A 14585-nucleotide genomic window follows, 5' to 3' on the forward strand; every position below is an offset into this window, starting at 1 on the left:
TTTGGAACACTACCAAGTTCTGTGAAAGGCATGGGAAATCATTTCAAAGGAAAGGGGGGGGGGGAGAAACCCCTGTCTTCCTCTGTATTGAAGAATATTACAGTATAATAACAGACCAAAAGTTTCTGGACAGTTGCCATGTGTTTCATGCAAGAAGAAACAATATGCAACAATATGGGTAATTATAACAGATACTAGTTCCACCAATGTTTACTGCCAATGTCAGGTAGTTTGAAGTACCCAAGAAGTACCAATGCAAACTAATCTTGCATTGGTAAATTGTTTTTATCACATCTGACAAATAAACCTGATTTTCACCCTTTTCCACCCTGCCTGCTATAAAAGTAAGTAAAAAAAATGAAAGGCAGTGGCTTCCATGACTACTTACTCGGATGCTTCACAGCCTTAAACTTAGGGAACAAGAATCAGTTTGTTAAAAGAAAAAAAAAAAAAAAAGCATCTGAACTCAAAGGGAAGGCTTAGCCCTGTTTAAATAGATAAATGATGTACCTTCAGACATGGGCGCCCTCCGTCTTCCTTCACTCCTGGCCTGCAGTGGCTGGAGAATCAGGGTCCTGATGGAAGGATACTGGAACTCTGTGGGGTGAGAAACAATTCTGAGAACTACTTCCTACAGGTTTACTTCCTATTTCTTTCTTTCTTTCCTGATCTCATTGCAGAAGGAACAATTAATTATAACTTTCAGTTCAGTTCATGGAACATAATAAGCATTGTTGCAAGCAAACTATCTTCCTTCCTTCCTTCCTTCCTTCCTTCCTTCCTTCCTTCCTTCCTTCCTCTTTCCTCTCTCCTTCTTTATCCATTTCCCCTTATCTTCATTTCTTTCCATCCCATAGTCAATCTCTCCAATGCTTTTTTTTTTAAAAAAGATTTTATTTATTTGAGAGAGAGACAGAGATGGCTACAGAGATAGCAAGAGAGAGCACAAGTGGGAGGGGGAAGGAGAAGCAGACTCCCCACTGAGCATTGAGCTGATGTGGGGCTCCATCCCAGGACCTTGGGATTATGACCTGAGTCAAAGGCAGATGCTTAACCGACTGAGCCGCCCAGGAGCCCCTCTCCAATGCTTTTATTGTGTGACTTTTGTTGGCTGTTTTCTTACAAAATGACTACTGCTGTTCTGTGCCTGTATGTAAATTGCTGTGTGTTTACCTTTTGCCCTTAAGCACCATAGTCTTAAGCTATATTCATAGTGCTCTGCATATATTGAACCCACCGCCCCTGAGCCACACTCCTGATGTGCATACATCACACTGTCACAGTGATGTATCCGTCACAAGCTCCCCCGCCTCTCTGCCACCACATGCAGTGCTGCAGTGGACATCCTTGTGCATGTCCTCTTGCATCTGTGTGAGAAACTCTTTGAAATATATGCCAACAATGGAATGGCTGGAGGTTTCCAATCTAAGAGAATGTCTTCTCTAGATCATCCAAGACCACTCCAACTATATTTGCCACTCAAGGTTTTATTCCTACAGCTTTAAATAAGATAATGGATGGGGACATGGATGTTTAGAAATTCATTTATGTATTCTTCTTTCACTCATTCAACAGCTTACTCAATACCTACTATGTGGATTTTGATGGTATAAAGATTAAATGTCCTATCCTTCACCTTATATAGCCTTATATACATAAGCTATTTTTGCAGATGGGTAAAATGTGGCTGAGGTCATGTGATTAATAAGTGACAGAGTTAGGATTTCGAAAAAAGTCTAAATCCAATCCCCCTAGAGAGAATAAAATAGAATATTGTCTCTATGGGAAAAACATCGCCTTGCTGTCTTGAGGGTGGAAAATGAGGGAAAATAGATGTTCTTCCTCAGGACATTCACACGCACAGTTCTTGATTTGTCAGTGGAAAACAGTACCTTGGCAAGATGAATCTCTAACCCAAGAGTTCTGATACAGTGCTTTTGTGTTCCAGAGAGAAGACCGGATACTCTGAGGCCCAGGTCAGTGTTCTCGGTGGAAGCCGAGCAGGGAGGATCTGGCAACAGAACCTTATGAAAGAGGAAGACTCTCTTTCCAGATGTCCTATCTCCCTTTCCTCAGTACTTTCTAAGATACAAGCTCCAGTAGAAGGTGCGCAGTGCACAGGGCAGCACCATGAGAATGAAGTGCCTACTCTTCCCTTGTCCACGGTTTCAGTTACTCGTGGTCAAGTGCGATTCTGAAACAGACGGTCCTCTCCCAACAGATCCTCAGAAGCTCAGCAGTAGCCTAATGCTACATCACGAGGTACGTCAGTCATCTCACATCATCACAAGAAGGGTGAGTACAGTACAGTAAGATATTATGAGACAGAGAGACCACATTCACATCACTCGTATTACGATATATTGTTATAATTGTTCTATTTTACTATTTATTATTAGTTGTTCATTCCTTACTGTGTCTAATTTCTAAACTTTATTGTAGGTATGTATGTGTAGGAAAAAACATTGCATATATAAGATTCAGTACCATCCACTGGGGACTTGGGAACAAATCTCCCAAGGGTAAGGGGGGACTACAGTAGCCTGAATGACTCCCATAAAAACGCAAGGAACACATGCTGGAATGGGGAGGATTAAAGAAGTAGCAACCACTTCCAGTTTACGAACTCTCAAAATCAGAGGGTCTCAACTATTTCCAGGGTGATATCTTATAAATATAAAAAGCATTTCAGTAATGTATTATGACAATGGTTGTTCACTTAATATTAGTTTCAAGTGAGATATATAATAGGAAAAGCCATAATGAATTTAGTAATATTTTAATTTGTATCTAACATTTTACCAATACCAGTATATATTTTTCCTTTGTTATTTTATCTTATAATCTATTATCTTATTTTTAATGTTTGCATCAGAAAAGCTCACGGGTGACTTGAATAGTAACAGTGGCGTACTCTTAGCTTCTTTTTTGGTGTTTTAGTATAAAGAGAACCTGACTGCTTCTCCGCGCACTGCAGCCTGCTTAATCAAGGACTCTGATGTCTCCCGTGCCTCACCAGAATGGTGGCTGGTGGCTGTGGCTCAGGAGGGGACCCCTGGGCATTTGCTTTGCCCCACTGACTGCAAGTCTGCTTCCTTGTGGCTTCCCCTGCCTGGTCCCACAGGTGATCATGCTGCTAGAGGCTTGGGGAGATTCTGGGTGCTCTGGGGACTCCAACAGTGTGACCATGAGTGGGAGAGTGGACTTCCCAAGAAAGGCTTGCTCACCCGTGCCTGGGCTTGCCTTGGGAAAACGCAGGTGGTGGCAGATGGCTTCCCAAGAGTACTCAGCACTTCTGAAAGAGCTGTTATTGGAGGTGGAGCCCAGGATGCAACAGCACTAGTCAGGAGCAGCCAGGAGCAAACAGCTAGAGGGGATAGCAGCCATGCTCTTGCTTGTGGGCTGATGGAAACCTTGGCGCATGATTATGCTTGGTAGGGACTGAGGAGTGCTAGACCACCCAGCCCATTTGCAAAGGAAGTCTCTCTGCTGGAGTCTGTTCTACCACCAACAAACGTGCATGCGTTCAGGGTGTATATTTATTATACTATGTGTTATTCATTGCTCTTACAGCCTGAAGCCTATGGTTAATGCTTGATGAGCATTTAGATTCCCAACCCTTATAATTATTTACTCTCTCCACCCATCTACAAGAGACCATGTTCTGGAAACCACTATTCTAAATGCCCCAAATCAGTGCTCCTAGTTGGGTACTTAACATACCACCTTGTACTGATATTCTTAGGTTTATATTTTTTTATGTTCATATTCCTCATCTCCTTCACATGGATTGTAAAATCTCTGAAAGGAGAAATCAATTATTACATTTTAATACCCAGGATGTTTAAGAGCAAGAAGAGTGCTTTGCAGAGAGCCTTGCTAAACAGGAAAAAAAAAAAAATTATTAGGCACCCATTCAGTGCCAGGAATTGTGGCAAATGCTTCACATTTATAGAGGACATTGAAGTTAACTCTACGACTTCCACTCCAAACCCTTCCTTTGTGCAGCAACAAAGGAATGATTTATAAACAGTCTGATTCCATCACAGTCATTCCCTTGTCTGTGAGGGATTCCAAGCCCAGGTTTAAGCTAATCAGAGCACTGCACTCACCTAAAGAGTCACTAGATTCAGGCTGGTCCTAAGACCTAAATCAGATTGAAAGGAACGTGTTTTTGTTTTTTCCATTTGGGGGATGGAGGCAAAGCTCTGGATAGCAAATTAATGGAAAGATCTAGATCCTTGATGTCATAGATCCATTAAATCAATCCACTAGAACTAACCTGCTCTGCGGCAGATATCTTCCATCTGTCTCCCGTCTCTATCATCTACCTTCCTCGCCCCGCTGTCTGCTCTGAAAGGCTGACTTGTATGAACCTGTATAAATGGGCTCTCTTTCCTCTGGCTCCCGGTTGGCTCTAACCAATGGGGAACACCAGGAGGACACGGAGAGGAGGGAGAAGAGTAAGGTCAGCATTTATTTATTCCAAGACAATGTCCTACAGTGGGACACCCTCTTCTGTGAGATAATAAATCCCTTTACTATTTAAACTAGTTTGAGATTTGTTTTCAGTTCCGGTAAAAAGCGTCCTACTGATATATATAAATAATCCCATATAGTGAGCCTTAGAAGAAATTAAGGTAGCATTACTTCCATTTTACTGCAATAGAACCAGGGCCCAGAGAGGTTGCCTATCTTGGACAGGAGCTGAAGGAAGCCTGCTTTTTTTAAGTTTAGAAGTTAATTTATGTTCCCTAAATGCTCTATTTTAGAATTATTGATTTCACTTTTTAAAACTTACTAAATGTCTTTTAAATACTTTTTTAACCAAAAATCATAATCAGAAAATAGGCCCATTTAACATTTTATATAGGTTTTAGTTAATGCTGGATGCCATGTATATTCTCCTTTATCATTTAATCACCCTTAATCTGTGAAGATTCTGAAATAAACTAGAATATAAAAATAGAGGAACCAATTTGCCTTCTGTTAAAGGACACCTTGGGATACATCCTAAAAGCTTTTTAAAAAACCACACACCTATTTAGAAATAATTTGAAACTTACAGTAAAGTTGCATGAATAGTACAAAATACATTCCTATATTCCTTACCAAGATTCTCCTACTGTTCATATTTTGCCCGTTACTCTTCCTTTCTGCTCCCTACCTCTCTCTGTGTATATGTATATATATATGCTGCATATCTGTATATATGTCCCTTTACATCCAAATACTTCAGTGCATATCTCCTGAGAACAAGGACTTCCTCTTACCTAACCACAGTACAGTTATCAACTTCAGGACATTTAACATTGAATACTTGAATCTCTGCTAATATTTCCATTTTTCCAATTGGCTCAATAATGTTCTTTATAGCATTCCCCCTCCATAGAGGATCCAGTCTAAGACCACATGTTGTATTTGTTTTTCATGTCTCTTTAATTTATTTGAATCTGGAAGAGTGCCTCAGCCTCTCATTGACTTTGATCACAATGCCATTTTTGAAGCCTTCAGCCTCACCCCTCCCTTTTAAATAAAATGCTCCTAATCTTTTTCCTGATGTTTCCTCATGATTAGATTCAGTTTATACATATCCTGTCAGACGACTACCTGGCTGAGGTTGTGCCCTTCTCAGGATATTGCACCCAGAGGCCCTCACGGTCCTTCTGCCTTTCCTTGATCACTTTAATTGTGACCACCTGGTCAATGTGTTGTCTGATTTCTCTACTATATAGGACGGAGGCTTGATTTTTAAAATCAGGATTTGTCAGACTGCAATGCACTGCTCCTGGCTGCTTCTTGTTAATTTGGATTCATCTGCTCTTATTGAGAACCTTAGTGGAGTCATTATTTGCTGACTTGAATTGATGAGTGTTTTCTTTCTTAAGCAAAGTCTGGGCAAGGGAAGTTACAATCAAAGGATTTCTACAGCTTCTGACTCGTTTTCAAATCCTAGCAATTGGCCTCTTGCTATTTAATTAAATAACTGTTAAGGGAAAACAAGTTAATCGGGTTTCTGAAGCTCTTTTCTTTCTGGCCCACATCACTTTGAGGGTATCTCACCTTCTCTGTAAAAGAAGTGTCTTCTCTGTCCGTTCAGACAAGACGTAGGGAGATTTGTTTCTGAGCAGCAGGCAAATTGCTTTGTTCGCAGAAGCAGCTTTGGGAGGAGGGAGCCCAGGGTGGGAGGGTGCTCAGAGGGGGTTATGCAATCGTTGGTCCTCTTCCACACTGCTGGGGTTCTAGTCCACCCTGACAGTGTTAAAGGTCACATCTCCAATATCTCTCACTTAGTCTTTCTTGAAGGATTTTCCCTGTCCCAGAAGGTTGTTGGGAAAACCGTGAACTTTCGGCACGCTTTGCACCTGGGTCTCTGGGCTCACATGAAATCTGGGTGTAATAGCTTTAGGTAAACAACTGATCCTAAAACCAGTTCAATTGGTTGTTGAGTCAAAATGTATCCCAGGCCTCAAAGACCTTTAGAGAAAGTGAAGCCAAACTCCTTACGTGTAATTACATTTTGTTGATTTGTCTGAAGTTATTCCCTTTTGTCACTTTAGGGCTGCACAAAGCTCCCAAGAGACAATGATGGCCATTGTTGGTGTGCACAGTGCTGGTGTAATAGCCAGCAAAGAAAAGCAAACTTGTGGTCTGTGCATTTCACTGCAGGATACAAATCATGCAGCAGAATCTGGCAACTATAATGAAGCTGAAATAAGCACATCTAGTCACAGAACAAAGCAACCAAATTATGTATTTAACATAATAATAATTATAAAAGCTTCACAGGCATCATTTTGAACTATTTGCTGCCATGAGTCCTGAGGGCTTCCTTCAACTATGGGGAACACTGAAAAATGAACAGTGACAGGAAGCTGGGGTGCAGAGCAGGCTCAGTCATTAGTTTCCTTTTGTGTGTGAGCAATTGTTTTAAAGTTCACTGCAATGCTCAGTGTATCATCGGTGCCACAAATTACCCCTTGGATAGTGTACTCCCAGTGCCAGCTTCTCTGGGGTACCTTCTGGATTTTACAAGTGGTGCCATCAAACAATGATTATTCTTCTTCAAGAAATTATCCAGAGTGGCTTGTTACATGACAGGCATGTGGTTTGAATTTTGTTATAAACACAGAACAAAGGGTCTGAGAGTGTTTCTTTTCATTATCTGAGCTGTGTGGCGCTGAGGAAACATGAGACAGTTCATTATTCAAATGAGAATATTTTTTTGCCTTTCATTTTCGGTTTTATTTCTGTATATCCATGACATTTCAGCAGGCAAGCTGCCTCCTCTAGAAGCACCATCTGCTTTTCTTTTCAACTGTGACACCATCTGAGAGAAGACCTTCTCGCTCGTAGAAATACATGTGGGATGAGGGGGATGGTGTTGTTAATTATATATACATATATAGGTGTGTATCTCTGTGTGTGTGTGTGTGTGTGTGCGTGTGTACTTTTTTGTTAGTTTTAATACTAGAGCATAGATGTATAATTCAGGAATTTGATCTGAGTAAGAAAACTAAGCAAAAAATCTCTAACCCAACTTTCTCTCAGATCTCAAATCCCTTCTTAGTGCAATAGGATATACGTTCCATGAACACGAGATTTTTGTCTGTTTGTTCACTGGTGTAAGTTGGAATCTAGAAGAGTCTCTGGTATATAGTAGGTGCCAAATGAGTAGTGGTTGAACGAAATGGTGGAATCACAGTGTTCTTCCTGAGTAGGTTTTGTGTGCTCAGCACATACCAGTCAGAGCCTACTCTTCCTGGCTGTGAATGCTCTATGCCATCCAGACCCAGTGTGGCTGTGTTCCTTTTTGCCCAGCATTAACACGCACTGTGATAGATGATGGTGTTGGGTGGGGATGCTTTCTCTAACTTGTGTTCCATTTTCTTACCAGATGACAAAGCAAAACTGCTTTGACACCCTCTCCTATGAGTTGTCTGCCTGGGCTGCCAGCTCTCAAGTATCACCTGAATTATCATCAGTGAGTATCCAGGCTGGGCCCTAGCCTTAGGAGCTTTGCTTCATTAATATATGGATCATACAAGAAATCAGACCTTATTATCTATTGAGATGACTAATATTAAGCTGCTACCGTAATTCAGGAAATCTGTGAAAAATACCTTCCTAGGTACGAGTTTAAATTGTGCAGCATAACTGGCTACGAAACAGCAGCTGTCAGACTGGCCTGATGTCCTACAATTGGAACTGGATTATCTCATTTCAGCAGAGATTTCAGAAAGAGGCAGGGAGCCAGATCAGCTGGGCTTCAGGTTTCCATGGTGGAAAGGATTCATGTTCACATCTTGGACCTTTTCAGCCCACTCACAGAAAAATCTGACAGCAGCAGGCACATCCAATGGTCTTGACAGACATGTAGAGAATACAAAGGAAGAGACTGAGGTCATCCATGACATCATTAAAGCCTAACAGTTAGCTGACATGAGAGCCAGAAACATGTGATACTATTTTTTTAGGAGCTACTCTAATGAGAGATTTTCAGTGATTCCCCATTCCCTATAGAAGGAATCCAGAATTATGAGCAAGGTTTGTAAAAATCTTAGCTAAACCTGTCTTGATGAAGTCTCCTTGCCCACCAGGAGCCACTGGAAGTGAGCTGGAGGACAGTCACCATGCAGCCACTAAGCACCCCTACTGTGGTGGCCACACCGTGCTGCCTTGAATGGAATGCCTCATCTCTGGTGGTTGAAGTTCTGGTAAAGAAGCTGATGATTTCCTCATAAATATATTAAATCTGAAGTCCTGATGGTATAACCAAGAGGAATTGTGTAGTAAGAAGTTGGAGAGAGAGCTTGGAGCTCCAGAGAGAGGTCTGGCTGGAGACTCAGTTTGGGGAAGCTTTCACCTCTAGATTGAATGTGAAGGTATGGGGTGAATGAGATCATAAAAGGGGAGTATGTAGAGCAAGAAAAAATGAGGACACCAATTTTATGGGAAAAGTGAAGAAATTGGTACTCATGAAGCATCTCCTGGGTTCTCTTAGACTCAGGAAATTAAGGAGCCTGTGCTTTCTGCAATAATTTCTGCCCTAGTCCCACATCATGAAGGAACTTCCACCCTCTTCAGCAGCTACCACAAGACTGACCTGAAACATGACTGTCCCTTCTCTGATGTTCAGAACGATTTAAATGGAAAGAGATTTTCTTATTTGAGATTCCCTCAGTAATTCATGCTGGGCAATAGCATGAAATTCTTCCCCAAAGTCACAAACTAATTACAAATAGTTATGATTTGATGTGTTTACAAATGTATGGAACTCACTGAATGATAATAGTTTGTTTTTATAGTTATACGGTTCAAATGCCCTCTACTAATTTTAAACAACATCTGGGTTTTAGCAAGACATTCAAAAGAGCAAAATTCAAGAGCAAACAACATCAAAACCCTTCACTAGAAAAACCCGTCCATTAAAAAAAAACTAGACCAAAGTTCAATTCTCACCTGGTTCAAAAACAATTCACCTTATCCTTTGTGGGGTTTTAGAATGGAGTAGGCAGAGAAACAAAGGGAAAGCAGTAACATGTGTAAGTGATCACCAAAACATCAGCTCATTTCCAACTAAAAAAAACATTCCTTGTATACAGGTCACAGAACACATCAAATCAAACTCAAGTGCTGAGGAAAGTCACAACTTAGAGGGGGAAAAATCCAGGAGAGACTTTTTGCAGATGGATGGATAAGAAAGGGTAAGTTTCACTCTTGTGGACTGCAGCCTAGGCTGTCTGAAATAACCAGTTAATAACGTTAATAATAAATCACAAGATAACTCTGAAAACAACTATAGGGGGATTCTGCCAAAGGGATTAAATAAGAGAAGGGATTTTCCATAGAACTAGTGAAAAAATTATCTAGTAGAGTAGAGGTTTGAGTCTTCGCACTGAAGGGAAACTCCTCTGCAAGAGTTTTCTTTTGTGGCTGTATTTTCATTGGAAATAGTTCCTTCTGGAGAGAATGAAGCCAGTTCACTCTTGAATTTGCAGGCAAAGGTGAGATGAACAGGTGAAAAAAAAAAGTATTTTGTACTGAGGCCACATAAGAACATGTGGAAAGGAGTCTGGCCCAGTGAATTTGAGTTTTTCATCCACAATTTCATTTATATGGTAGAGCACTTCCCATTAAACATAACTTTATGGACGGTCTCCCCTGAGTAAGGCAGCCAAAGTTGCTCAAAATCAATTATTCTTATATTGGCTTCAACTGAATGACTGTGAGGATTTTTTATTGCCTTCTGATTTTATCAGCATGCCAGCCCATGACTAATCCACAAAGAGCCCACAAATGACCCAGGATACAAATCTGTCCCAAATAATCTGTCCTTCCTTCCATCTAAAAAACAAGAGTTCTGGCAAGGCTCACATATTTGGTTTACTGATGTGTTAAGTAACCCCACTGCTTTATGCTTCACAGGCTCTGTAACCCCCAGCATACCAAAACCTACATGGTTTGGAGGAAGATGAAAGTGGAATGCTGCCATAAACAGCCTTGGTCAACCGGAGAGGAAGGAACAGAAAAAATTATCAAAATAATAAATATGGGGCTCTTACTCTGAGTGACATACTGTGTTAGACTTGGTGGGTAATACAAGGGAGCTTAGGAAAAAGTTCCTGTGCTTAGGAATCTCTCAATCTAATATAGTATCTGGAGATAGTAGAAATACAGAGTCATTATTTGAAGACTATCTTTTGAACAAGTATATAATAAAAGGCCAAGGACTCAGCACCAAGTGTCCTAAACTAAGAATTATCATCCTCCAGCTACCCTCAGCTGGTATGGGACAAAATTTACTGGAACACATGAGAACATCCCTAAATCTGCAAGGAAAAAAAAAAAATAGACGCATTCCATTTTACAAATTCGTAAACTGAGGCATCAAGGTTAAATAATGTAACCAAAGTCTTACAGCTAACATGCAGGAGAGCTGGGATTATCCTACAGTATATCTGAGCATACCTAGACCCTAAATGAGTTATAAACGATCCAGAGATGAAGAGGAACCAGGGATTGGTATTATAACTCATTGTAGAGCCTGGCAATTGTGAATATTCAAATAAATGCATCTGTAATATTCAAATACATGAAGGAAGGTTTTTTTGTGCTTCCTGAATAGGGTGGCTGGATAATTTATACATACAGATACTCCTCTAGAGATGAACAGCTAGGGTTCCAAAAGATCTTGTCCTTTTTATTCTTATACACAAAGTACCATTAGATAAATGAGTTGCTCTGATGTAGTGACTTTTCATCTATGAAAGCTGATACATTGAAAAAAATTTAAGTAGCAGTTTTTGACCTAGGAGACTTCAGAGTCAGGGAGCATCAGATGCAAAAGGTTGAGGGAAAGGCCTGGATCAAAAGAAAGGGAAGGCAGCATTTACTAAGTAAGTGGGGTACTCCCATTTTCAAATGGAAATGTTGTTTATGGAAGAAGCCATGAGTAGACCAGTAAAGATGTATTTTTCAAGAACCAATTATCCATCCAATCACTGTTTTAGATGCTGTGGGGGGAAAATGCCATCATCCTGCCTTCATGTAATCTACATTACTAGTGGGGAAACAAAACTAAAGCACTTAAAATGATTAGCAAGAAGCACTAACCACAAGTCTGAAAGTTCAGGAAGGATATGAGAGAACATCTTCCTGACTTGAGTTTTCTGAGAGAGCAGAGCTGACTTCTTGGGCTTGGAAACACCCTCAACAGTCCTTCTGGGACTTTGCCTAAAGAGTCAGTGGAAAAAATCCAGGCCTGGGCGAGATGGCTTCTTCTCAACCAGTTTCATGGAGTGCCTCCCCTACGTCCATGGAAGGCAAATGGCTCTGTGGCCTGCTTGATTAAATGCTTCATCAGGCAGACAGGCTCCTGGGAACTGTATGCAACATTTTATTAGCTTTCAAAGCAGTTGTTTCTCATTGTATAGATAGATGTGCCTGAGTAGATAAATAATCTAGAGTTTCAATGCCAAAGGCTAATTTGCCCTGGCTTGAGAAATATCTGTTTTGTGAACCCCTAAGCAGCATGAATTATATTGATAGGTTTGCATGTTTCTGGCTGACCACCAAGGGCCCCCCTTCCAGGAGAATGGGAAAGTGGCGGGATGAAGTTTTCTCACAGAATTTACCACTGACTCTAAAGTGAAATGGCTACAATGAATACTCATCCTTCCCCATGCAATCTTAATTGGGTTGGCAACATGTATAATTACCATGATGGCAGAGGAACCCTGTGATGTCAAATGAAGGACGAGCTCCTTTGGCTATTTGCAGACAGCCTCAAAAAAAGTCATTTTCTGAAAGACCACCAATGAACTCATTTGAGTAGAGGTACATTTTGCTTTGCTTGGGCTTCCATAGCTTTCAAAACACAGTGCTTTCATGCCTTGGAAATAGGAATTTTTAGAAAGTGAATGCTTGCTAGTTAAAGGGATTTTAATCTCTCTTTCAAATGCTGTTACTAAAGTTCAAAGCATATAAGTCTCTATCAATGGGTTGCAAACCACTGTAATGCAACACTTATCCAATTTGCAAGGATGTTAGTTAAAAAAAAAATTTTTTTTTCTCCCAAGGGGGGAAGAAAAAGCTTCAGAGAGACAGCCTACCCAGGAGTAAATTATAAAGCTCTCCCACGAACATCAGAGCTACATAAACTTAAATGTAATTACCGCCTTGGTAGGAAAAGAGAGTCTTTATTTTTTACCTTTTCAGCAAGAGACTATCCACTCCTAGAAGTTCATGAAAGGTCATTGGCAGAATCTAACCTCTACTTTATGCAAACTACCAAAGCTAAATTATACATTTTTTAAGAGCCTGCTGAATGCTATGTAAAGGCTTCTTTACAAACGCCAATTTCCAGTCCAATCATCAATGAAACCTCAAGTCAGTGTCAAATGCTTGCCAATAATATTGAGGTTCTTCAATCAGATGCCTTTCACCCAAGGTAGGTTTCATTATCCCCTTCTGATTGCTCATAACCAGAGGAAAGCTAAAGGAGAGTCTGATGTTACAGAAATAAAACTTGAAAAGTGCTTTAACTCTTCCGAAAATTAATGAGCTAGATTCTTTCGGGGGGGTACGATCCCTCATGAGAATATATTATACATTTGAAATCTATATTAACTTACTCAGAATTCTGTGGCATCGTTTTGTAAGTTATGGGCTATCAGGGACTCTTGTATACATTTTCTTTTATATGGATTAATAGGGAATGGTAATATTGCTCAGGGGAGTGGGGGAGAGCAGACTGTTCTCCAACAGCAAAGGTCAAAATGCTCCTAGGATCCTCCTGAGACTCCCTTTTCTTCAGCTAGCTCTCTTGCTAGCATGCAATTCAACACCTTCTGGGGACACTCCTATGTTAAAGAAGCCTGTTTGTATGTATCCATTTTTGTACTCCCGTTTGTCTAGAGTGACTTTTGCTTGTTGGTTCAAAGTACTCAAGGAGACTGGGATTACTATTCAATTATTCTATCCCTAGGGCTAGACCTCTAGGTAAGGCCATGTAGGAACCTTTCTCTGATGTGCTTCAAATTACACAGGTTGGGCGACTTCTCTTATGATGAGTCTGATGTGATCTGAGATATTGTTGGGTTGATTGGGATAGCGGGGTCTCCTCCCTAAGGAGATAGTTTCTGTAAAGGGGGATAAGGAGATAGTTTGTATAAAGGGGGATTCAGGCTCATTCTTCCATGGAGGGAAATGAAAGTGTATCTCAAAGCTTATGCTGTATGCCTGACCTGATAATAAAAACTACTAAGAAATGCCTGTCTCTCACATTTTGGATAAATGGTGGATCTGGGTCAATAGAGAATGGTTTTGTTTGCTCCCCCCCCCATTCTGTAACATAGTATTTGGAAGTGTTAATGTGATTTTCCTAAAATTTCCATTTTAATGAGAGGGAACAATTTCTTCCCTGGAAGTGTGTAGCTCAATATTTCTTAAAAGCCAAAAGAACAGAATGTGAAAAGGCTTTTCAAAGAGGTTTCTATCTTAGCTGAAACAACAACAATGATAATAATAATCATGATCATTATCTATTTCATTTGCATAGGATTTTATAGTTTATAAAGTACTTTCATGTACATTATCTCATTTTTTATATAACCCAAACCTTGGATAATACAAAATTAGCTTTTGCTTATGTCAAGGCATCCTGTGGGTTATTAGAAGCTGTAGGCCAGATGTTATGAATGGTGTAGAGTGTTTCTTGGCAGAGTACTGAAAGGTCCAAAGTTTTGGGTAGACTCGAATGGTAAGATAATGAGAAGAAAACGTACTATAGCTTGCTTTGCTGAATAAAGGCACCAGGCCAGGGCAGGACCAACAGATGTAGAAAAACCTGCTTTGAGTTTCCAATGCTTAGCTCAGGAATGGCAGAGATCCACTAGAAGTGGCAGCCTGGAAATCTACATGAGATGGGTAGTGAGGCCATGCTCAGGAGAAGCAGGACAAAATCGAGGCGCTTCCCACTCATGAACTCACGTGAATCGATGAACAAAGCTGCTCACAAAGCTGAAAGACCTCTACTCTGTTCTACACCATCACTTCATTCATACATTATCATCCTTTTCACA

Source organism: Ursus maritimus, unplaced genomic scaffold (assembly GCF_017311325.1).
Source record: "Ursus maritimus isolate PB19 unplaced genomic scaffold, ASM1731132v1 scaffold_5, whole genome shotgun sequence".
In the NCBI taxonomy this organism is placed as follows: Eukaryota; Metazoa; Chordata; class Mammalia; order Carnivora; family Ursidae; genus Ursus; species Ursus maritimus.